We start from the raw sequence: 27,602 nt of genomic DNA on the forward strand, positions 1-27,602 counted from the left end.
GAAATGTTTCTTTTCCTTTTGCTGAATGCAAAATCATTGAGCATAATTTCTTTACTGCCCAAATGCGAGAACATTGAGCATAATTTCTTTACTGCCCAAATCCAAAAATACTGAGCTTAATTTCTTTACTGCCATCGATTTTATCATGCATAAGGAAAATGTCAAAGTCAAGGAGACAGGAACCTCTACTTCCTTGCTGTTTGCAATCATCTGCATACCGTTGGTACCTTCTTTTTGGATACAGTAAAAGCTGAAATTGTCTTGAGTTAAAATTTCGCTTTAGCCGCCATGTTTTTTGGCTCTCCTGAACATTTGACATTTTGCAGATATGAGGTCTTGTCGCCCCAGCGACGATATGCAATACCACTTACAATACTATATTATCTGAGCTGTTCAAAAGGTTGAAGGATACTATTTTTTTTTTTAGTAGTGTGGTCATTTGATTTGAAATTTCAAGTAAAAAGAATTCTCTATGTAGTACTACTGTACTTGAAATATTTTTTGACCAAAAAATGATTGCCAAATTTTGATTTGACATGATATCAGAAAAAAACAGAGTGACATTTCACTGTCCAGTCCATCACAGATACATTTCATCAATTTACCAGTTTTGCAGAATTGAAAAAAATTGTGATAATTTTCTATACCTTGGAAGATTTTGATGATCAAGCAAACTCAAAGACTAAAATATCACTGATCACATAAACTGAAATTTAACTTCCCTCTATAAAACAGTCATCACCAAAATTATTTTGTTTATGCTTTCTGATGGAGTAAATTGCAATTGGCCCATATATATATATATATGTAAAATCTGATGATGAAATGGAATTGACATTTACTGCGATATCACGCTAGAACAAATTTTGTGACAATTTCAGTTATACATGAAATATTTACGAAATATATATGAATGAGCCACAATTCATCACAGCATTGAGATCTATATTCTCCAGTTCACCAACAGAGTGCTTGGCAAACAGATATCCTGGAAATACTGGACATAATACAATATGCCATCTTCTTTTGTGTGACAAAATCTTCCTATAAAGAGTATATCTGCTACCTGCAATTTTCATACTTATTACTGTTCCAGTTCTGAAGACGTCTATTGCTTTGGCCAAGTTTTCCTCTTTCTTTAAAACGTGGGTAACATTATATATATAGTAACCATATCTTGCTAATATCAACCACCTCTATTCACTGTTTTCTTCCAATTTGCACAAATCATATCTGTTGTCAATCCCCATTGACATAAGATTGTGACTGATGCTCTGCTTAGCAACTGACCAGTTGAATACAAGAAACCAATTATGCACAAATGACGTGCACTCATCTCGAAACTTGGTATCAAGCTAAATCCAGCTGCTACAATACTTCTATAATGATCCTCTGATAAACAAAACATTAGCATCCAGACAGACAACTTCTATGCCTGCACACACATTCGAGGTGACGAACTATGGTCCACTATTTGCCTTTTTTCACCTTCTGTTTACACCTCGAAAGAAAGACTCAAGATGGTATTAAAACACTGGTAAGCAGCTTTTATTGCTTTTACACCATCAATAATAATATAAATTGCTGAAAATACATTCAAGTCATATTAAATTATATCAAATCTTGTTTCTTCATAAAAGAAAGGAGAAACTCTGAAATCATAGCACAGATTCCACTTATTACAGATTTTGGCTGCACTAGGTATGACAAGATGTTGCAAAATATCTTTCCAAACAAATCAAAAATTCTGCCCCAACTTCAAGCTTCATCATGCCATATGTTAAAAAAAAAACAATGATGGTTGTAACAATTATTTTTATGTTTTTTCATCCCATTTTTTGAAAATTATAATGACACTGGAAAAGCGGGCAATATTGCTTATTCTTGATGTCTGGAAAAATTTAGCTGACTTTAAAGGTTAGCAGCACTCATCACCACAGTGTTGTAAGGGTTTTGCCATCCCCCCCCCCCCCCCCCGACTTATATGGCAGCTTTTAATAACACTTTATGGTGACATATACATACACCTAAACACTCCTTTCATGGAAACAATGTATGGATGCATAATGTATAGCTGTGACCTTTTTTCTCCTGGTAATTGCGGGAAAAAATGATGCCGTAAAATCGTTTCAGCACTCTAAGGAAATAAAAGCAATTCAGGGTGCACTTTTAGGGGAAAGACAGTTTTGATGCCCAAATGCAATCTCACTGTGAACCTTGGAAGGCCGTGGAATAAAGGCGTACAAAGGTAAATACCATACCATTGCAACACTTTTCCACGGCCAATCAAAGCCATGAAATCATGGATGATTACCATTGGTTGCAGATTTATCATTAGATAGTAAAATCATCACAGTTTTCTGCAACAGGGCCCCGGTTCACTGCACATATCAAAGCAGCCATGACACCTCACACTTGAGAGTGCATCACAATCAAACTGTCTATTGACACATACTGATGCGATTCATTTCTAGATACGCTCAAATCTTCGCAAAGAACTGAAGCCCATGTAATTGAATCTGCAATGAAAATGATCCCCTTGTACGTTTCCCATTACATTGACATAAAGACAGGGAAGACGGAATCCACCTGACAGTTCATCGATTCTTACATTTTCAAGACTGTTTCAGGTTACAAGTAACTACAGGGACGTCACATTGCATCTACGATACAAGTGTCAATGAGACCTTTTATTATAGCCACAAAATGCAAATTTCTCCCGTCATGATTTTTGCCTGGGAAGTATAAAATTTATTCTGAGCAAGAAAATGTCCACTTCTACATTTTTCTTCCCTAATTGATACAAGTCATGCTGAGGTTCAAGCTTGTGAAGACATGATCCTTTTCAAACTAACTCTCAAAGGTATACTTAGGACTAGATACTGGCCATGAATTGGCAGCAAAGATATAAGATATATAATATGCACTATTACAGATATATAAAACATATGCATTAACACATAGATATGAAAAATATGCACTAATACAGAGATATGCAAAATACACACAAAAAAAAACAGCGAGACAAGTTAGCAATGAAGCAGCTATTATGAGGATTGGTCATGTACAAATTGCAATAGGAATAGAGAATTATGATTTCCTTGAACATGGAGGAAGACTTTTTCTTTTCTTTTTTTTTTGGGGGGGGAGGGTACATAAAACATACACATAGTCAATGTGATACAGATTCAGTAACCCTGCAAAGACTTTGGGTAGGAAGAAAAAAAAACAATTAAATTGTTTTAAATTGTATTAAATGAAAAAGTAAAATATCATCCTTTAATTCATCATATCTTTTGTGTGTGTATACATTTGATTACTGACTTTTGTCAACTCACAGAAAAGTCAGCACATTTATACAAACATCTCATAATTTCAAGTGATCACACATCTGTCTTTTGTCTTTTAACACTTCATCAAATTCTCATAATATCTATACGTGATACTTTTGCTTGCAAGCACATTCTCAACCATAAAATTGCCTTGAAATTCAGAAATAAAGAATCTTCCTTCAACCAAAAATGCAAGAGGTAGATACACCATACAAAGAATTTTGTAGCATTTCCCTTGGTAGGCAACAAATATAGTGTTTTTTATCAAATGTTTATTTCTTACTCGATAAAATATCACAGATAGAGATAAACATGTAAAAAGTCCATAAATGGGTCTCTTGTAAAAATAAAAGTGTAAGAACATAACAGACTCTCCATTCTAAACAGGTTTTGACATTCGATTTGTAACAATTGCCTTACATTACTGCATTACAAGCTGTAATGGTCTCTCTGTGTAATGAGCAGTATTTTATCCTGAGTGCTACTTACCCAAGCACAGCATCAATTGGTACACTTGTACCATCATTTTCATTATACAGCAATACACGTAGGTTTTTAAGTATCAATAAAACTTAAAAGATAGCCAAATTTGAATGGTTCACTAAATGACCCTATTTCTTTTACATTTATAGTAGTATCAAGAAAAAAAAAAAGATCTTGGTCTCCCAAGATTTTCTTAACTATCAAATGTAGGTCTGTATGATCATCACAAAAATGACAGTCTTGGGAATAGGACTTAATTTAGTTTAGCTATCAAATGTACATTGTAGGTCTGTGAGATCATCTGCTTCATTATGGCTCCAAGAAAAACTAGTGTCAATGTACACACATTACAATCCCCTTGTAATACCACAAATGCACACACAAATCTGGAAAACTGACAGGAATTGATCAGATTTTTGCAAAGATCTGTTTCACATCAACCATGCTGACAATATTCATGAAATACATATTTTAACTACATCCTCCAGAGAAGCAAACATGAAATCATCACGGAACGAAAAAAGAAAAAGGATTGAAGCGGATGCCGCAAAGTATTGAAATGTGCCTCTGTCAACTCATAAATATTCTTCCTTTTTTTTTTCTCAAACTAACAGGTGTGAATTCAGCCCCACTGAGATTTTAACAGTGAGTAAGGGAGATATGATGTGTGGATACACACACTGCACTGCCATAGAGTGAATTGGCTCCCAGCAATCAAGTGATTAAGTCTGCTGTGCTGGAAAATATTTACAAAAACAGAGGAAGAAAATGAGCAATGCCGGGTGCTGGTGGAGCAACGCTTGCCGCTGATGTCTAGTCTGAAAGCTCAAGACCTTGACGACACCGACCGCTGGATTCACTCCATGTAGCATGGGGGGTAATGCCGCGGAAGACACATTAACAAAATAGAAGGTGCCTTGTAACTGACACCAAGCGACACTACATGTAAAGATATCTTGTGAAGCAGATAGTCAAGAAGTTATAATGCATTAGTGCATCTTTACACATAACTCTCTGACTTCCCCCCCCCCTTCTATCTCCATCTCTTTCTGACACTCCTAAAATCATCCTTCGTCATTCACTCCGAAATCATTTATCCCTCTCCCTATCAGATGCAGGAGAAACAGGCTGCCCAGCGTGAACAAAGCAATATGCCGCCAAACTCTCTCGCTCCACTCACACCACATGACTTCCTGTCTACGCAGCCAGTGGAGGAGTGGGGGGGGGGGGAGAGATGGAGGAGGGGGCGGAGCCTAGAGTTACTTACCGAGGCTTCAGAACAGCCTGCGATTGGCTGCTTGTTTTCTCGAGTGACTGTCAGTTAAGCGGCACTGGGAGCTGGTAGCTTTTAAAAGGGAGGGCTTCCTACTACGACAGCCTGACTGTTGCAGCAAGAATCCAAAGCCACCAAACGGATACCTCCACTGTGGAATCTCACCCAATCTCACAAGAACAGCCCCACCACAAGACATCATCACTGACTACAGGTAAGAGATCCACAAGCTTCTTTCACATCTATGTGAGATAATCGTCTTTTAGTGAGAAGTCAATTTTTTAAAACCAGTATGTGTATGTCTCTCTCTATACCACATCTTTCTGCAAGTTCAAGGTGCAGCGGCAACAGATATTCTCCATCTCGCAGTAAGATGGTATCTCTGGGGGGAGGGGAAATGGCACTGCTGTTTATCTCTGCTGAAAAGCTGCAGATGTACAAGCATTTGTGGGTGGATGGCTCATGTAGCATTTTCTTTGAGAGCATTGTGAAAATGATGTTTATTGCCCTCTATTACAAGTATGTGGGAGTTTCTTATTCATGCACCACTGGAAAGGGAGCTTGCCATCTTGACAATAGTGTACAGAGCTTGTACACAAAACAAGAAAAAAATATGTTTTGGCTTTCAAGAAGCTTTCAATCACACAGACTGAATAAAGAAGCAGCACCACATATGTTTCCTTCCGCAAGATGTGATCATTATTTAAATCAGCCGACAAATATAACGGGCGATATACAAAGAAGAAGATGAATCAAGTTGGTACTTGACAGGATTTAATCACTCTTTAATAACTCCCTAAGGCAAGAGACACCCTGGGGAAAAAAAAAGTAATGTTTACAGGATTGTCTGTTTGCTTCCTTTAATGGCCTGATAGATGAAGCCAACCACCGTAACAGGTACGGTAGCTATCAATCACCCAAGGTCATGTCATGTTCGGAACATTAGCCGCAAGATGAAGATGTTTTACGACATGAGAATTAATCAACATTAACATGATGCGGAGACCAATCTACACATAAAGTGGATGAAAGGATGCAGTATGTCACAATCAAGCGAAGATCTGCCATCTATATGATTAGATGGAACACCCTTCATTAGTGGAGTGTGTTTATATCATATTTTTTTCCGCAAATGATGAACTCATTAGCAAATAGGATTGTCATAGAATATGACACAGAATTAAGTATAGTTAAGACTTTTCTCTCTTTTTTTATTTCTTGGCCAAGATTGTGAACCTGCTAAGGCAGTGATAAATTATCTGAAAAATCTCAATTTCTATATTTGTGTGAATATCTTTGTATAACATTAACAAAAAACATGTATTCACACGACAAATGACAAAATGATATTTCTATAGTAACTACATAAAACAGGAAGATATGAAATCATAAACTCCCTGCCATCATATCAACTTTAACCAGTGTCTTTTAATATGTGTTCTTTTCCTATTTTTCCTTCAAACTTTCTCTTTTGTTACACTAGTTGCTCAATGCCTTTCAAATCATCTCGCAAATTACAAGACAATATAAGATGTGCTTTCATATATCATAATTTTTATGCTGTTTTATCACTTTGTATATTACAAACTCATCTTCTTAATCAATTTGCCTCCTTGGTCTTTAAATGAAAGTTCTAATCAACCTGACAAATTAGCTGTTTTCCTGCATCAACATCTTTAGAAGATAAGAGAAAAATATCTTATTATCACACCATAATTTCTTTGTTACTTATCGCAGGAGTAGCTCCCCTTCCCAAATTTACTTTCCTACATGGTCTTTGATTAATACCTCTGATTAACCCGACAAATTAACTGTTTCTCCTACATCAAATTCCCAAAATGACATCTACATCTGTAGAAGACATGGAGGCAAATCTGTAATGGAAAATATAATAATAACAAAACTTCTTTACTGTTTCCCACAAACTTGGTTGATGTGATTTGGCATGCATCAGAGACACAATTCCAATTATGAGCAGTAGCACATTTCATTCATTCCATAGCTCCCCAAATCCTTTGCACTTTGTATGAGATTTCCATTACGCTAACTAAAAGCACAGATTACGGGCTTAGCATAAGAATTAACCTAATTGAAATTGGGATAGGTCACAGTTTCGAGAGACCGCTCTCTCTCCAAAGTGAGATTAATTTATTTTTCTGTGGCTTAGACACTGCTGTATTTGCATCTATTAGTCATCTCGTCAAGTGGTGTATGCTCATGCTAGTTACTGGTACTTTCAGTCGAGAAAGAGTTGCAACTTCTGTTTTGAGTAGCACATCAATTGCATCTTCTAAATATCACCCTGATATACTGAAGACTCCAGATGGATGTGTTAGAGTTTCACAAGGCTTTACAGAATCAACCCTGCTTTTAAATGTCTACAAGATATTCTTTTACCTTTTTTTAACTTTTGAGTTTACTGGTAACGCATACAAAACTTTCATTTGCCTCCCTATGCATGTTGTCGTGATAGGAAGAAATCCATCCCAAAAAGATCTAAACATATAAGAATAATTTCTCCACTTATAAACAAATATGAAAAATGTTATATCTCGTAGCATAGCCAAGGAAGATTCCATTTTACAAGATGGACAACACTTGTGGAGTAAAGCATCTATCAAAAATGTCTTTACTAGATCAATAATTAGTATTTCATCCTTGAACTAAATGGATTTTGCTGCACATTGGCAAATAAGAGATTGTTGCTTGATTCTCCTGATTAACAGAAGATAAAGGGAAGTATTTGTGCAGCATAGCAAGTTTAACACAGGCTCTGACTGGCACAACACTTAAAAAAAAGATAAAACAATAATTATCAGATCCTTGTATTATCTTATCAGTGAGTTTCCTGTTTCTTGAACATTAAATGGAAACATCAGTGGTAGGTTTTCAACATGGACAAATAACCTGTTTCATAAGTTTATCAGTGAAGCCTCACGCATTTTGATTCCTCTGAAACCAACCTTGCCAACATTTGAAAGAAAGAAAGAGGTTGGTTGTGTGAGGAAGCAAAGCAACCAAACCCAAGCAAGTGAGGTTGAGAGTAATTGGGAGAAGTCATTCCTTTGCCAAAATAAGAAACTTTCTTGGTAGTTTCAGGTTTCAGGTTTATAATTACCATGTTTATATAGAAATCAAACGTGCACACATGCTGCTGGCAGTTATTATTCAACAAGTTTGCAGAATCACATATCAGCTTCAGACAAGTGTATAGGCGTCCCTTTGGTACTTACCAGTAGGTAACAGTGTGCATGATATCAGGAGGAGTGTGATCACTGAGACAGCTGATGTCTATTTGAAGTCGTTTACTGGGTACAATTCCCCCAAGATATTTTAAACCCCACGTTGACGACAAGTCTCGAGAATACTTGGGCAGGTGTCTATGGGAAATGCGTGTCACAGCAAAATCAGTCCATCCTCAACGGGTTAAGACTTGCACAATAATCATAGTTACTGTTTTTGAAGAACTGTGAAATAGAGCACTTATGACAGGCATGTAGGAAAAAAAATGTCACACTGAGATGGTGCTTTTGTGTTTTATTTGATATTAGATGATGACTGGGCTGTCAAAACACAACTTTTCTGGTTCCAAATGTATTATCGTCAGCCATAACAATTTATATCACAGTATTAATAGTACTGGAGCATATTCCACAAAGCGAAACTTTCAGCTCTGTCTTGGATCTCAAAATTTACGAGTTTGATTACATGATCTAAGTTAGATATGGATATCAGCAAAGAAGTAAGTATGTGCATCTATAGCACATGGCTAGGGCCTTATCTTTAACCTTAGGCCCATAGCCAGCTGCTGCACCACCTGATAGAAGATGTTTGTATGGACATCTCTGCCTAAGTGATGGGATTGATTGTCAGGCTATGTGTTAATATCTTGGTCCCAAACAGTAGCAGTTTGTCGTTGCACGAGATCGCAGTCGGTTTCGCTATAAAAGGTGCTGTCCATAGCACAGACTATCCATGAGTACACGTGTGCCAAATCTGATATAATGTACAGTGCACACATTTACCATGTTTGGATTTGAAGTTCAACAATTAATCATATTTTATCCACATCATTGTGGAGCAATTTTGGGGTGAAATGCACAACAACAAGCACACTTAAACAGCAGAAGGCAACTTACATTACACTTACAATAGTTTCTTTAGAAGGCAGATTTGCCAGAAATCCATACATAAGAGTAAAATACAAGTAGCAAATTCAGATCTCTAAAAAGAAATATTCTGCTGTCCACAAATCAATAGAGTTGGCAAGTACACTTGTATGTAAAATGGTGTCAAGAAAAAAAAAAGAATAAGAAGGTACTTGTTTGCAGGTAGCAGATATGAATTCACTTTTTGCTTAAAATGAGATTATCTGGACCGCTTTTCTACCTGAGGGAACAGCACTATGAAACACATAGGTGTCTACCATAAACAAATATAATATCATTGCTTCTTCTCAAAGAAGCTCCAGGCTATCATCATTTTTACTGTTGTAATGACACCAACACAATGTGTGTGATTTTGTCCAGATAATGTAATTTTCACAAAGAAGCAGAAACAAAAAAGTGGATTCACGGTGGGGTGTCCAATCTTACTTGACTGTTTACCAGCGATATATTTAGAACTTAAAAATGAAAAACACAACACGCACACTCACAAACACATGTGCACTTTTGGTTTGCACTCTAAAAATTAATTTTCACACCTTCTGGCAACTGTAACGTTACAAAAAAAAAAGAACAGCTGCTCATCATTCCAACTGATCTTCAGTTATCATCATAAATCGATGGAAGCATAGACCATTGGGAATACAGGGGGGACGCCGTCGTGGGGAAGAAGCACTTGTGCGGAGAAGCAAAGAAGAGTTAGTTGTAAGATTGTAACCTTCACTGGCACACCTGCCTCTGTAAGGAGTCACTTTCTTTCAGACCCGGGTGATGAAACCTTGCCCGACACGGCCGACAACGGGCCATGTATATCGAGACAGAGAGAGGTTGTGACGTACCCACTCCTAGTAATTGAATATCATCACACCAGCCACCTGCACTGCATGCTTCCTCTCCTTCCCGCCCCACCCCCATCCCCCTCCTTGTTACATTGTCTGTAATTACACTGCAGTACATTTGATCTTGCCATCAAGACCAATGCAGCATTGTTGGAGAGCAGTAGGACTCAAGACCTCACCAAAGCTGTCAAATTTGATGCAGCCTCTCGCGTGCCTTGACATCTTACTTAGTTGTGCACATTTGAGAGGGCTTGGTGTGATTGCTTCACAAAAGGCAATGTTTTCAAATTGATTATACTATCAAGATTAATCATTCTTCTTTCTACTTAAACTTTCCTATTAACAAAATAAGTTTATACAGGCTTAAAACAAACACAGACTAAAACATGTAGCACATATTTTGTTGACTACTTCCATATATCCAGAAGAGTCATAAAAGTTTTCAAACTTTATTATAAGCCAAATCTTCCCTAAATCTAGCAAACCATTTCTACCTCCCATCTTCTCTCTATTAAAACTCTTTTTCTATTTCAAACATTTATTCCTTCTCTCTCTCTCTCTCTCTCTCTCTCTCTCTCTCTCATGCTCTCTCACCATTAATATCACTCTCTGCTACAGCCTTTTCCTCAAGGGGCCACAGAACCTCCCCCTCCCCCCCATAATTTTTGGCTCTTAAAAACAAGAACAAAATTGATAATATAAAAAAGACACAAGAAAGTGAAGGATTTTCCATCTCACAATATTCCAACAAAGGAGGAAAGGGGAGGGGGAAGGGAACAATGACCCTTGACCCAGCCATACCCAAGCATAGACCCCTAGCTGTTCAGATCCCCTCCCCCACCACCACCATCACCACCACAACAAAAAGTCTTACTGCCCCTGTCTTCTACAAGCTGAAATGAATGGTCAACACGTTAATAGCTATGATCAAAAATTGATGAATACCATCGCTGAGAACTTAGTGAGCATGGCGTCAGAATGGTCAGGGGGATGGCTGGGTGCTGGGCGGGGGCGGGAAATGGAGGTAGGGCTGAGAAATTGTGTCTATTAATTCGTGGGATTTAGCTGGAGGCGCCCTCTAATTGGACCATTTGTGGCAGAAATAGGAGAACTATGAGGCAATACATCTTGCCGGTTTAAATATGATATTCAATGTTGGGTGTCTACTTTACGAGATGGCCTCATCAATCAATGCTATACCGACTCTAGCACCGTTCTCCAAGGTAATTACTGTCTGGCAGCCAAAAAATTTGCCAGAGAAGGCGCCGCAAATGAGCACAAGGAATTCTGGTCTCAAATTTCATTTCTTTTTCATATTTTTTTTCCTTTCCTGCATAAGGGGAGGGGCATAGTAAACTTGGGTAAGAGAGTGATTATTATTTTCTTTCAATCTCACCCATACTCACAATATTTTAAGCTGGAAGAGAAAAGTGAAGTCTTAATGCCTATTTTTATGTCAAGTCCTTATCCATGTAGGTGCTTCTTAAATGTATGAATAAATTATTGTCTTTGATAATAACATTTACATCGCGCTTAATACACAGTTTCTAAGCGCCTTACATATATCATAATTATACCAAAACGTAATATTATATTCAACATAACTACAAAACTCTACAATAATTTACATTACATAATATACTTTAGCTATAATCAAATACTAGAATTAGCATACTTAATAGACACACACAAAAAAGAAAAAAAAAACATAACATACGCATGTAGAAAAACATGACATCATAGTAACTTCAACTTATATTGACTTCATTAAATGTGTCTTCAGGAGGGTCTTAAACGTATCTAGCGAGGGTGAAGACCTGATGTGCAGGGGGAGCTTGTTCCATAGTTGGGGCGCTTTTTTTTTTTTTTTGGTAATACTTATGGATATAAGATATTTCTCAAAAGATTAACAATTCAAGGCTAATTTCTAATATTTCAATGAGATTTGTTAAGAACATGCACCTGCAACTCATTTTTCGTGGCAACTGTCTCTATAAACCTTTCCACTTAGTACATTTGTCAAAATAATCACAGAAAAAAAAAATCAACAGAACATCAAGTAAAATACCCTTCTATGCCTTGTCACTTACAAGAATATTGACTCCATGACCTAGAAATTACTAACTCTTTTGGGCATTCGAACAGTTCTTCTTGTTCAACGATTAAACACATTACTGCCTTTGTATTCAGTGGGTTAAACACATTGATTGGTTCCAAATGTGTCACTTCATAGTACAACAAGCTTCTAAGTGCATTGTGCTTTCAATGTGTCAGCCAGATACAACATTCTCTTCCTAAAAGAGTGATTCAACGATAGGCCATTTCTGAATCAAACAAAGAAAGCATTCCTACTTTCTATACAGCTCATCCCTCAGCTTTTGCAAGCAAGCTTTCTACGAAGTAAAAATTCATCTCTAAAATTGAGCCATCATCAGGTGACATAAAATTCAAGCAGCAAAGCATCAGAGCCCAGGATGCAATCAAATGCCCGCAACAATGCAGAATCAAATTACAATTCAGTCATTTTGTCAATCATACTGCGCATATTTCAATGCCATTGATGCTCACCCAGCAGTAACTGAGTCAGGTAAGCATATATCAGCTTGCAATTTCTACTTACCATCTACTCAACCACTTATAAATCATTATCATACTAATCTGCAAATGGACTAAGTTGGCTCAGCATCTAAATAATGATAAGGCCTAGATCATCAATAGATTATCAAGCATCCATTCTGTGTAATTAATGACAAATATACTGGAATATGTTTTGCAAGGAACAGGATACAAATTCATATCGATGCATAGCTACCTCTTCACTCTATTCTACAAGTAAAGACTAAATACATGTAAGCAGATTTCACATAATACAACAAGAGAGTCAAATCTCTTGCCAGGATAATAAACCCTTATTATGATGCTATTCAGTTGTGGGAGTGGGATTAGGTGTGGGCGAAGCAACACTTAATAAAGCCAGGAAAAATATGTCATATATACATTTTTTTTTTTTTTTTGCAGTCCAGATTAGCCGCACTTGTGCATTGCACTCAATAAAAATGAAGGTATATCTTCACCATCACTTTTGGCTTGGTCAAATCAATTTCTTCTCTCCTTTTTTTTTTTTTTTTTTTTTTTTTGGGGGGGGGGGGAGGGAGTACTACTTCACGCAGCACTTAATGGATGACCAGTAAACTACTGCAACAGGTTACAGATCGACTTCATCCAACTCTGTCCACTTTGGCATTTGCCGAGGCCAGAGTCTTTAATCTACAGATGGTCAATTTGTGACCACAATACAGCCTTGAGCCCGGATAGTGCATTCTTGTACGAGTAATTTGCAGATGAGACAATAAATTCCTGCTTAAACTCTTCCTTTCATTTAGTATCATCATTCTCTTTCATTGTAAGGCTGCACCGTTGGAGTGACAGTACAGTTTATACCTTGTCCTTCTGCTGGCTAGCAGCAGCAAATCAAAGCGTGAGAGTAATTGAATCACAAGAAAACTGCATATTCAGAATGTAACTTAATCTCCAACTCACAGGGATTACGAGAAAAAATATCTTCCGAATAAAAAGTGGGTGACGGCTTAAAGACAAGGGCAGAAAAAAGTGTCAAAAACTGTAGATATGCGCAACCGGATATTCTTGCCGTAAGCCTTGCTACGGATGCCAGGAAATCCGAGTCTTGTATACTCTGAATTTGTGATGCTCAACTTTGCGTGCCACCTGACTCAGATCATACTGCTGCTATTTTTGAATGCTGCAAACGAAGTGCAGCCTTTTCAATACCATGACTTTATGACAAAGGTATGATAAATTTTAAGAATCATCTGCTTAAAGGAAGTAAGAAGGCCTTAGTTCCATATCATCATGGTGGAGGGGTGAGGGATTAGGGAATCTTTGGGTGTAATCACCTCATTAAAACATTCAATTATCTTGAACAGGATATATATCAAATCACTCTATAGATTTTGGAATATATGTATTTGTACCACATAGGAGACCTTCATCAGTACGCAACTATAAACAATGACTGAAGAAATTAAAACACATCAGTATCTAGGAAACTTATACATTCCCCTGCTTTTAAAAGGAGTGAATCAAACTTAGACTTGAGATTTTGCATCACCAATATCAAATGGGACGGAAGAAAAATTACACAACTACAGGATGGGACTTGTAATACTTTGTAAAATGACATTAATGGGCTAATAAGTTAAGTCTTTAGATGTTGTGGGTTTTCTCAGGATAGAAGCATATGATAAAAGTTAGCAAAAATGGAGGGAAATAAAGAAAGCATTAAGAACAAGTGAGGGCGATGACAACTGACGTGCATTAAACAACATCAAAAGTGCTGGCACAGATTTCTCATGGAAATGTTAATACTCTTCCCCCCTCGGGAGAAAGTCCACAGCAATTGTTCGTCTTGACAATGCCACTCTCGCTTAATGAAATTTACACCGGCCGAACATCGTAAGCTCTATGGCCGCATTCTGCGTGCTTAATCAATGATAACCGACCAGAGTAGAGGGACAAGCCCAATAGAGACTGTCAGACAAGTTTAAAACCAGTTTCACTGGTAAGCAGCTAAAAGGGGTATGAAACAGGAAAGGAGTAGCAGACAAAAAAAAAAGAAAATCGACTGATTCAAGATTAGTGCTGAGTGACAACCTCTTTAGAATATCTATAACCCATTTTGAAAATCCAAAATGGGGACAGTGATATTACCGCTGAAAGGATCACAAAAAAAGAAAAAAATAGAAGTTTCTAATTACATTCAGAGAGCTCAAAATATCAAAGAATGTGGGAAAATTGCATATAGATCAAAGATTATGCAGAGCTCTGATATTTCTGTTGCTGAGTCATTTTGCAGGAAAAGCAAACACATGCCATTTTTTCATGATAAACTGATTTCATTCCGACACAGGCAAGAACAAAATCTCCTTCCTAGCCATAGCCATGCAGCAAAGATTTCATCTTATGAAAAGTTGATCAATTCATCTTAGAGCCACTATTTACCACTGGGAGCAGTGATTAAAAAAAATTATGTTCAAATTATCACATTCGATTCACACGTACAGTTTAGTCGTATCTCAAAACATCCTACCATATAAAAATTTGGCAATAAAGTTACAAATATAAGGTGATATCACTTATTTTTTCAATAAACCATAACTGTAGACAATTCAATCTTGAAACGCTTTTGATAAAACCATTGTTCACATTTTGTATGTTTAACAATATCTAGCATTGATTATACTGATTAACATTCTTATGTTGGTTGTTTCTATTCCTAACTCACATTTTAGAACTATTCTAAGGCACTAAAGCTGTTTTTTTTTTTCATCTGCAAATGATAAATAGTGGCTTTAAGCTTTTTTGACTCAAATGCAGTGAAGGAATTGTTTTATGGAGCCATGATGCCCTTAAAGTCAATGGTGATGCATGCGCATCAGAACACACAAACACACAGACAGGCGCATTTTCTGCATCACATATCTCAGAACCTTCATTAGTACATCTTCAAAACAGATCAATCTCATAGTAAATTGGGCAAGTATGTGGACTCTGAAAAACCTATGGTAAGACACTGTCATTCTTTGAAGTGGAAGTAATTGCAACTCTTGCGAATTCCCCTTGAAGGGCATAGCTCAACCTCCTTCTCCAAAGAGAAAGCTAAATTGTTGGGTAATCACTTGTTCTTTTCCTCTCTTTTTTTTTCTTCTGTTTGCTTGGTTCTGCAGGATGGGTAAGATATGAAATTGTGCACTGTTGCATATATTCGAAATTTGTGCTGATTTATGCTCCAACAGACAATTGTAGAAGACAATTTTAGTAGACATGCAATGCTAAATGTCTGCATAAGGAATTGAGGAATGAAGAACAAACTAGTTTTATGGCAGTTGCCCTCTTCCCCAATAGATACGGGGGATAAAAAAGAAGAAAGAATTGACCAGGCATAAGAGTGACAAGAAAACAAATGCATTCAATTCACGATATTTCTGCACAAAAGTGAAATATCTATCTCCATGATTTCAATCCAAGAGATTGGTATCTACCTGAAAGTGTCACAGAAGTTCAATTCAGAGACTGCCAAGCAAATTAACGATCAATTTATTATTTCTGGCATTCAAAACTTTTGAATCAGCCCTCTTGGAAGGTTTTTTTTCCATTGTCTTAGATTTTTTTTTTTAAAGTATCAATAGAAAGATATATTCCTCGCTTGTGCTCTAACTAAATGGCAGATGCAACTCGGAAGACAAACTAATAAGATTCGCACAGGCTAAGCAGACGCTATAATCATGGGATCCAGTAACTTGAGCAACGGCGCTATTGTCACAAATCATATTCACATCATCCCCTTCCTTTGCCAATACTATAGAATGATGTCTGAAACAAATAAATTGTTTATTTAAACATAATAAACAAACCCAGTCACATTTTTATAAAGGAAAGAAAAAAGAAGAATTTGACAAAGTCCAATCTAGATTGTCACAAGGGGTGAAGCAGAGAATCATAAGTGACTAGATATTAGATGGGATGGCAATCTTTTCTAATAGCAAACAAATGCAAAGCCATGCAAGTAATCAGGAAAACAATTTATGCGGTAAGATACTCGGTAATAACCTTGCTAAGGACATGATGATCATAATCACTTTTGGTATGGTATGTAATTACATTTTCAATTTGGGAAACTTTAAATGCCAAATCTGATTAATTTGAAGAAGTAACAAATAAAGACAGAATAAACTGACCAGAAAGAATATAAATTATTAGTGGAAAAGTGAGCAAAGAAAATGGGATTCCATCCCGATGGAATCCCATTTAATTTGAAGAAGGTGAACACTTGTTAAACTTTGTACATGGGTTCATTTAGTTAGAATTTCACTTGTGATGGCATAACATGGAAGGTAACAGAAAAACAGATAAAGACAGATAGTGAAGAACTTATGAAGAGACAGAGAATGAACTTATACTTCCTGCGTTCTTTGTCTGAAGAGGTCACTTTGAAGTTGTTGTATTTCAGCTGAGGCTTAGCTGTTACTGTTACTATGGCAACAAGTACAGAGCTGGTCAAACCGTTTGTAACTACAGATATATTTCAGCTACGACTGATCTGTCACTGGTACATGCATTCTGGCTAACAGAACAGAGCTGGTTACCCCGTTTGTGACTCTGTAGATTGGTTCAGCGACATTCCAGGCAGGCTCAAAATCCAAGAATCCTACAGGAACATGAACATGAAGACTCACATACCATGAAAGAAACTGAGAGGAAATACCCAATATTAAGAAATACAGTGTACCCCTAACATGCTTGAGCAGTTTAGCAACAGGTGATGATTTCACAATGATGCTATTTTACATTATTGGCTATTCTGATGTCATCTGTCATCAACAAACCTTGTCTCTCATTATTTCAAAAGGAATCTTTACAGGATATTTGCAGCCTCAAACAAGCTTACTAACAATCCTTTAAAAGAGGTAACTCCTTTTTGCATAGGATGCAATGGGGGATATATGACTGTGCAAGCATATGTTCCATCCATACAACTAAATCAAGTAAGGGTAAACCAAGTTCAATTTTTTTGATAAATGGTAGAATACAAAACATACACTGTACCTTCTATTTGAACGATTCCACTTGAAAACTCCACTCGGACAAAGCCAAATGGACACATGTATCTTAGCTTTACGAGGAAAGGCGCCCCCTAGGATTGATAAATTCAATGTCCATCTGCCAAGTCCACTTTAGTTTTACTGTAGTCCCGATGTATCACACAGCACAATGCATCTTGAAAATTGCACACATACACACTCACACTCACTCAAACACACACACACACACACACACACACACTCACACACACACACACACACACATACACATAAGATAAAAGAGTACAATGACTCCCCTATCTCAGTCTATCGGATTGGCAGTGACACAATTTTCCCCTCGTCCAAGATCGCCGGGGTCTGATTGCAAAGATTGATCCATGATAAATGCAAGTGGAAAGTAAGAGAAACACTGCATGGCCCATTTAACCAAAAGTGATTGTAAGTTGCTTGCCTAAATGGGCTGGCAAGTTTCTAACACTGAAAAGGGCAGAAGTGGACATCGATGCTTGCAAGAACTGTTCTTCTTTCCTTTAGCGGTTAGCTAAAAAAGGGGGGGAATTGAATTATCATGGGATTCTATTGAGGGTAAAATCCTTCATTTTACACTTAATTAGATTTGGCACGGTACACGCCATATGAGCGAGAACCTCCGAGATGCGGGCAGAATTTTTCTCATAAGGAACAATTGTGCGGGGTCCACAAAGGAATCGATGTTGAAAGGACAAAAAGGGCCACAGATAATGGCCGGTGTCCTACATTCTAGCCAGTCTTCCTTTATTCTTTAAACTCTTTCATGTGGATTGAAAGCCGTTCTTTTTTTTCCTTGCTAAATCCTGAATCCTCCTGTTATACAGACAGAAACAGCTCTGCTCTGATATCTTTGAATTACCATATGGACAATGCCACCTAGTGGTACAAAGAAACTATTCAACTATCTATTACAGGTACATGCACAACACAGGAAATGACTCATAGCAAGTATTTTATTGAACCTGAAAGACTTGCGACATTGAGAAAGCTTGTTTGATATTTTCCTCTTTCTTTTTTTTTCTTTTTTTTGCCTCTCAAATTATGTAGACTTCATCACTTCTGGTCTGTCGTTCACTCCTTAGCTTAGTTTTCATGGCACTAAATGCTTGATTTTGTTTTTCTCTCACAGACTGGTTATATACTGCCTGTTATTAAACAAGCTACTTTGTTTGGCAGCAGCAATGAATAAAAGAAAGGAAATGATTCTAATTGATGTTGTGTATGATGAAATTATCTAAAGTAGATGTGAATGTTGCAGGTCCTTCCTGTCTGCTCATTTTAGAGATGATCTGTCTTTGGGCTGTGATTGGCTCGTCAATAAGCTGACAATATGGGGGGGGGGGGTGAGCATGACACTTCTTCAACTTCTCAGCACAAGCCCACACTTCACAAACCTGTGGTATCAAATGAATGAAGTGACAGCCATACATATATATTTCATTTTCCCAGCTATCAACAACTGTAAATAAAAAAACAAAAATATATAACATTCATTCCTGGCCAAAGAAGAATAAACAAAGTGACATAAATCACTGCCCACACTAGGAGCTCGGTAGCTGCTGTGAAGAGTCTATGGGGATTTGGTTGAAAATCTCTGCCGTGAATGGATTAAGGCTCAAGTTACTTCAGCGATGAGAGAGTAATTGATACTGACTCTTCTGATTATGCACAAGCACCCGGCTTAAACTGTCCTTCGACAGCCAATGTAATCTCATCTTGCACCTGGTACTCTCCGCAGCAGACACGACTCGCACGTGCATCACACCCGCGCAGTGCCGACTTACTCTGTCGCCCCCAAGGTCTCCCCTGTTTGGCCCTTTGGTGTCAAGAGGTTACACGCAATGTCGATCTCTTGTCACATGGGTAGAAGCATGAAACAGCCACATTTTCAAACAAACAGAAGGGTCATAGCTTCATCTCCAACATTCAGGAAAATATCACCAGTTTTGGCATTCATGAGGTTCACATATTCTATCATGAAATTGATCTCTTTCACATGTAATTATGCAAATTCGTCTTTCAACAGCTTGACTATAAACTGTCACTTTGGTAATATCCTGTTTCTTAAAGGAATTCAGAAAAAATGCATTCTATTATTATAGACTTGTACTTGAGTCAGCAAATGGTGACTATTTTTGAGGGGACATGTAGATCCTTACTAAATCATAGGAAAAGATACAATGTGAGCATTTTGGATTGAGATCTACGGACAAGATAGTAGGTGTTGGCATTATTACCACTTCTAATTTGCATGTGTGCATGTAAAACGTGTTGTATCCCTTGAATATGAATCCAGACTTTTAAAATGCCAATACTTTCCAATATATTTCATCCAACTTAAGGGAGACTTCAACAGTATTGGTTTTTTTTTTTCACTTTATTCTATTGATGTAATTCAATGAAGATTCCCTTTCATGTTGGTACATGCATCTACAATTTTTGTATCCTTGTATTATTTGAAGTCACTTGATTGACAGTAGTGAACAAACTCCCTAATGAAACAGAAAGTAGGATTAACTTTTTTTTTCAATAATGTAATTTTTCAGTTTTAAAGCCTACTTTCATTCAGAGCTGGGTTTTTTTTAATGTGCTTGTGTGTCATTCATTTATTTGTAAATGAACATTGAAACAGGAGCCACTGATTTTAGAATAGGAGTTTGACAATAGGTAAAGACGATCAAACTGAGTAAAAGTAGTATGATTATTCTCTTTTCACTGAAGGAAAATAGGGGGAAAAAAATCTTGTTTACTTATTACATACACACACACACAAAAGAAATATCCATAGATAAATGCAATTTGCTATAAGTAAACAATTAGAACAATCACAGCGGTCTGCTAATGAAATGTCACAAATGCACAAAATCTAATAATAGGAGCGGGAAATAAGGGCGGGTCGTTCTTTTATGTGCAGCCTTGCTTACATGGGTGAAATGGAATTGTCGGCGATACGAGGTTTATTGAAAACTGGCGTCGCTGCTGGCTAATAAATTGATATCTTTATGTTCATCAATTTTCCACTATGAATGGAGGGTATGCTACACCACCACCCCCCCCCCCCCACACACACACACACACCACCAACAATAGACAGAACAACACATTCTCTTCAAGGTCCCTGTGTCAGTAAAATGATTTCTATAATCAGATGAAGGCCTCTTGTTCTGTCATCCTCGCACGATCATTAGACAAGCTCCAACGACTCTCCCATAGAGCCACAGAAAGATTCCTGCCAGAGTCGTTTGTCCGCCTTTCGGCAAACATTGTCGTCCAACGCGAACATTCACAAGCTGCTTGCAAAACATGCAAGCCGAGCATTAAAACTGACAAACAAAGACAGCACACTGAGTCAGAAGGACACCAAAAACTTTATTGGCTACATACACTGTTGACACAAGAGATTCTGTCTCATTTGCCCCCCCTTTACAAAGCTTTGTCGAGATTGTCATGAACATCTAAAAAAACGCAACAAGGGACAAGGGAGCTTTTGATACCATCACTCCAACATGAAACCTGATGATGTTATCGATTGTATTGATTCACTGTTTGAATTTCGATGCACATAAAAGATAACACGATTGACAATCATTTTCTTTTTTCAGCCAGCTATGTCTCTCTGGGGAGAGTTATGGAAAAAGGTCCCTAATCTAATTTGCAAGTTAAGATTCTCAAAAGGTTAAAATCTGGTAAAGTCTTGTTTGAAGGACGGCACAGAATGGTTCTACCAAAGCAAATAAGTTTGCCATTGCGAACAAGTGCAACGCAGTTTTTGAATTACTCCTTGGTCGCTGCACATGAAATTGAAATGCCACAGTCGCAGCATGCTTCCCAAGTAGCCATGGCAACCAGATAAAAGGTTTTTACTGTCCATTTGTGGCGTTATCTTTTGTCAACAAGCAACAATTCTTATCTTTGGAAAGCAAGGGCTGGGGAATGGATGGAAATGAGAGAGGGAAAATGTGGAGGAAAAAAAAACAAGGTCAAGGAAAAGGAATTTGTCCAAAAAAAAAATAAGAGTGGAAACTTCAAATCTGGCCGAGTTCGGATAAAACGGACTAAGCAAACATCTGAAGGGATTGCCAGCTGCCTCACTAACCTAAGTTGTGAATACACCTAAGGTTGGAAGATCAAGGGAGGGATTATTGGTATGCCATTGGCTGCACCAGCACAGAAAGGGGGTAAATGTCAGGATGGTGGAAGTGACGGCCATTAAGATTCTCACCTCTTGGAGGTAAAGCATGATTAATATTTGCCGGCTTTCGGCTAAACATGCTACGAAGGTATATCTCTTCTTGTCATGGAGGACACGTAAAGTATTGCATATTTCACTGCTTGATTTGTGTGGGAGTTTGCCTTGCAGGTTGATTTCCTGCCAGCACTCTTTTGTGAAAATCCTCACTTATACATTTTCAACTTATTTGCCAAGAGTTGGAAGGATGCGAGTGCAAAAGGTCAAATAGAAGGGGGAAATGTAATTCAAACATGCAAAGCGATGAAAGCAAATGTCAGGGGAGCATATCAAGGATCTATGAAGCACCAAAAAAAAAAAGGCCTCAAAAGCTCACCCGACAACATGCCAGCACTTTGCAACACACCAACATACCCCATCTGCACTATCATGATTATTTTACCCCGACAATGTGTTGCTCATTTTTTTATGGAGAGTCCAAAACTGATCCTCAGAGAAACTTTGGCCCCTCTTAACTCATTTCACACAGACAGGATATGAACTACAAGAAGGGGGGGGGGGCAACAAGACAGCCAAAACTAGATAAAGGGACACAGGGACAAAATAATGGAAAAGAGGTTAATATTTGGTAGCACACATACGAGGCACCAAAATAGAAAAAAGTCATCTAAATTCAACCTGAACAAACTTGTCCTTCATTCAAAATTCAGGTCCATGATGTTTTTCTTTTGCGCACATCCAGTACAGAAATCTCCGGTCACAAGACATGCATAGAATCTCTCGAGATGCAGCCCACTTCTTGTAGGATTATATCCTAATATTTAGGTGCCACCAGAGTGTGCGCAGGGAAAATAATGGGGGCTGGACTTTTTTTTTCCACCAGTTCCTCCCTGAAAGAGATTTCTAAATCTACCTCATCTGGAGGACAATGTGTACATGTAGTGTGGACCAAAGAAAAACAACATAAGACAATCAGGCCAGCTGAGCATGGGATTACGAGGGTACGGCATGGGGATGAGACAGGATCTCAGACGATGGGACTTTATTTATATTCAGAGCAATTCTTCTGCTGACCTTCAATCTAATGAATATTTGCACCTTGTATTTACCTGCGTCTTTGCTATCCCATTTTTTTTTTCACTAGAAGAAGCAATTCCATGAAAATAAAAAAATGTTTCATTAGGCTAGAATACACATGATGGCGGACGTCTCAGCTGTACTAGATATTGATTATTTTTCAATTAATTTCTAAGCGTGACTCTGACACGAACTTTAGTGGGACCATCTATTCCAGTAAGGGCAACTTCTTTCCAAAAAATTAGGAAAACATCTCGCAGTCCCCGAGGTAAGGATCAATAGTGCTAAGGCAAATAAAAGATGGCACTGAAATATAACTAATGGCATTTTTTTGTGGCAAGAATATACTCGCATGTCAGCGACCTCTTCTATATATGTGTGACACTTCCACTCTCCAGTGCTTGAACTATTGAGTGTTTATGAGAAAACCGAGAACTCTGATGAAACTGCAAGATTCAGGACCAAAACCTAATGAAAAAACATTCAAACCTCATCTCTTGCTCTTTGAAAACAGAGGCAAACAAATCTGTCCACAAGACGGATGAGAAATTGCTTTCAAACTGCAATCCATGTCTTGAACAAGTCTCATCTAACCGCCGCCTCAAAACGACCAAAAAAAATCTTTGACTGGCCATTTGCTCATCAATTTACCCCATTTACGGACTGAACTCTGCGGTCCCATCATCACTTGGCAATTAATATTTGTTTCCCCCGTGCAATTTGCAGAGGATAATCGTCTTGCAGAAGCATAGGTGGGTATAAACTCCCTCGATGTGCTTTCTGAAACACTTCTATACCTACTGTGATTTTCTGCTGCTCCCACCCAGGGCGATGTGACAAAATAGTGGTGTTGAGATAATCAAGAAACAGACAGCCAGAAATGCGTGCCTGACCACAAGCCCCCATTTTCTTACTCCCAAATTTAGTTAATCTTGGGAAGGAAAAAAAAAAATGCCCTTCCCAGCTGAATAAATTTTGACAGCTATTACAAGTTTGATTGCCTTGGATGAAAAAAAAAAAAATCTGATTGTGTCCATTCACGTCTCCAGGTCAAACTTTTCACACATTCAGTCTTGCAAAATTTATAAGCCTGGGAAATGAGCTAAAAGCCATTAAGTGGACAGACTGCATCAAATAACAGGAAATATAAAATCCCTCCATGCATAAAAAATTAGCCAAAAATTGTCTTAAGATTCCTTTGACTTCATTATACGACACAGGAGTATAATGTATTAATTGCCCTAGGGATGAGTGAAAAGGTAACGCTAACCTTTCTAGCTGGAGATGGTGAATAAAAAAGGCTTATATTTTGAGGGAAAATTTGTCATTCCTCATCCAAATTATATGACCTTTGTTCACAATCTTGCATTATTACATTATAACTTTCCAAGTTTATCCACCCTTACAGCAGTTTAATGAATCATGCATTTTCAAGCTACAATGTAACTAATGTTTTGAATAATAATGAGGTAATTGACACCTCTGAGGCAAAAGTCCTAGAGATAGCTCTTAGAATGTAAATTGCTGTATAAATCAAAACTATTTGAAGCTCACAAAATTAGCATTGAGCTTACTACACACAGGGAACATACTTACCCAGCTTTGGTATGCAATAGTCAGCACACAAGAATGCATGCACGCTCATTAGAACACGACAATCTAAAATGTCACCATTCTTTAGTGACAATTGCCCTGAAAAAAAAAAAAAAAAAACTTGCACGGCCCAGCTCAAGTAACTCTCATTCGTCCCAGTGTCGTGCATTACACCATCCATCAGCCAACTTAGTGTAGAATGTGTGTCACCGTGACAAAAAAAAAAAAAAAACTGCCTTCTTGTGTAACCATGGAAACATGCATAAATGACCCCAACCTGCATCTCACTGCTCAGCGCTGCTGTGTGATAGTCAGGTGACAGAGCAGAGGTGGATTCAATTAAGCAGACACTCACAGATTATGAAATCACTCAATCTTCTAAGGTACTACGTCTGCATTGTGGTCCCTGCGGGCATGTACATTGCAAGAACACCTGGTCTGTCATATTACATGATTCACACACGATTTAAAAGGGAATGAGGCTGCATCCTTGATAGGGGACAGGCCACTTTTGAATGCACTTATCCAAAGTCACAGATCACTGACAAAAAGACAAAAGTCGAGAGGTGGAAAAAGTCATAAAACTGAGGAGATAATGTAAGACACAAAAATATGAGATTTTTCCTGTAAATAAGCTAAATAGGAGACACTTTTGTTTTTTTCTAAGAGGGCTCTGCAGTCAGTCACATGCAACAAGATAAGTAGTTTCTGTGCTGCAGATGTGTTACTATCACATATGTTACTTATTTCAGTCATTTCAATCAAAACAGAATACTGTCTAATCATAATGTAAGGACAATGGGAACAAAGACAAAAATTATCATTTTGCTGTTGAAAAAAGAACGATAATTACGAAACTATCAAAATCATCAATTAGATTTCTTACCAGCCATACATCATAATACCATAAATGATTATAAAGGGATATGTTAATTTCAAAAATCGTAAAGACTGATTTAAGACTGAGAAAATACAATAAGCTTTTTGCCCATCACAATTGACGATGCCATGATTGACAGGAATATAATCCCCTTGAAGGGTGGGAAGACTAAAAACTAATCAAAGAAGTTCAAAGTGCCACACCAAAGGAAAAACAAGATATATTGAATTCAATTCACTTCACTAAATTGATAATCATAAACACAGAAATATGTACGTGTAAAATGTACCGGGGAGTTCACAGGAAAAGCCAAAGCTTGAGGCAAATGTGATCCCCTTTGTAGAATTAGATACACAAAATTGTACAAATAAAAATTCTGAGTCAAAAAGTGACAGATTACATACCCAAATAAAACGAAAGATGAAACATATGCTGCTACGTTAAACAAACAGAACAGACAGAATCTGTCTGTCAAGCAAAATATTACGCAACTTTTTCCTGTTTCCAGCCAAGGACATGCTCTTTTCCTCATCATATCAGAAGACAGAAAAAAAAAATTCCAATAGCCCAGATCGGGAACACTCTGCAAAAATTTTCAAACAATACGAGACTTACTAGGTGAGCAGGTAGGGGGAAAGTAGCGGAATGTTTTCTCTTAGCACCAAAAAAAAAAAAAAAAAAAAAAAGGATAGTAAAATGACTCAGTATTTCTGAGTAGACGCATCATTGACTGGATCGGCCAGGGGAGCGAGCGGTCCAGACGATTGGATGCGACATTTGATCTGAAAACACAGGCTTTTAAAAAATTGCTGCCCGGCACGACGTGCCCCTCGTCGTTGGCAGCTAATGGGAGATGCCGGAAAGAGGAAGAGGAGCGATTGTTTTCCACACTGATGGTACTCCATCTTGTCCCATGTCTGTGTCTGCGTGTGTGTGTGTGTATGTGTGTACACTGTGGGATGTCCATCAGGGGTAGGGCCACCGAATGTGAGTCTCTATGATGTCGATGCCTGTCAGTTGAGACAGACATCAAGAGACAGACAGACAGACAGACCAAAAAAAAAAAAAAAAAAAGAGAGAAGAGGAAGTTGAGGATGGGAGGTTTTCGAACTCCGTGCATGTTTACACGATCGTTTCCGCAGTTGACAGGTGCCAGCAACAGTAATTACACGCCCCCGATTAATCTGCTGATGAGGAAAAACTTTCTGACGTTTGTTTCTCTTTCGTCGCCATTAAAAAAAGGGCCTTAAACATGATGGGGATGGATGCCTGTAGAGTAAAGAGCAATTCTGATATCAAATACCTGCCAAAGTTATTGCGATACCGAATCCTGCCTTGATGTGAAGCAAAAAGGGGAAAAGACAGAGATAGATAGAGAGAGAGAGAAATTAGGAAAGAAGATCACATTTTAAGTAGGAAACCAGCTCTTCCACTACCTGTGAGAAGTCAAGGTTGATACGCAACAAGTTTTCATTGCACAAACAATCTGTCGTTTGGTCAAATAGATATCCTTAATGGACACGAAGTGAGGAAGACTCCTTCGCTTGTTCTCGTCGTCGCGTAAAAGGCACACCATTTACCTGGGGTTTGGTTTCTAGAGTATTCTATATTTTTGCTTTTGGGTTTTTTGTTTTGTTTTGTTTTTTTACATCTGAAATCAATCCACAGGTACAGAACTGTCAGTTTAGAAGCTGATGAAGCATGACGTTTGCACAAGGCACAAAGCTTATATAACTGCTTTGGTCCACACTATCCCAGTAATGTTAGAATGGAGAAGTGATCGCGTTCTTTTAGTTAATGTCTTGTTGGAGAGTCATCTTCATACCGCTTCGTGTAATTCGAAGAAATAGCAAAGTGATGGGCAAACCAGGCAAATTCATGCAGAAAAAATGGCAAACATATCAGTAAATACCTGGATGGAATACTTCACAGAAAGAAAAAAAAAAGACAAAGAATCATCATGTTCCGCCATTATGCCTTGAAAGCAGAACAAATATTTCTTCAGGAAGTTTGCAAAAAATGTCACGCTTATTTTGTGGAAGCAAAATTGTTTGCTGCTCTTCATCCCACAACATTTCTTCCTTCCATTCCATCTCCCATCCTCCTCCTCCTTCTCTTCCC

General features: G+C 37.8%; 1 protein-coding gene across 1 annotated transcript in view; it reads left to right on the top strand.

Annotated features, from left to right (window-relative positions):
* Positions 1-5,206: 5,206 nt before the first annotated feature.
* LOC139725392 (uncharacterized) overlaps positions 5,207-27,602 on the top strand; it is a 46,870-nt gene continuing 24,474 nt past the window's right edge. Inside the window, exon 1 of the mRNA XM_071636471.1 lies at positions 5,207-5,302. The gene's annotated coding sequence lies outside the window, so the exon portion shown is untranslated. The remainder of the gene's footprint in view (positions 5,303-27,602) is intronic.

The sequence above is a fragment of the Diadema antillarum genome, unplaced genomic scaffold (genome assembly GCF_040938485.1).
Source record: "Diadema antillarum isolate AM-2024a unplaced genomic scaffold, OU_Dant_1.0 seq00000036_RagTag, whole genome shotgun sequence".
NCBI classification, from domain to species: Eukaryota; Metazoa; Echinodermata; class Echinoidea; order Diadematoida; family Diadematidae; genus Diadema; species Diadema antillarum.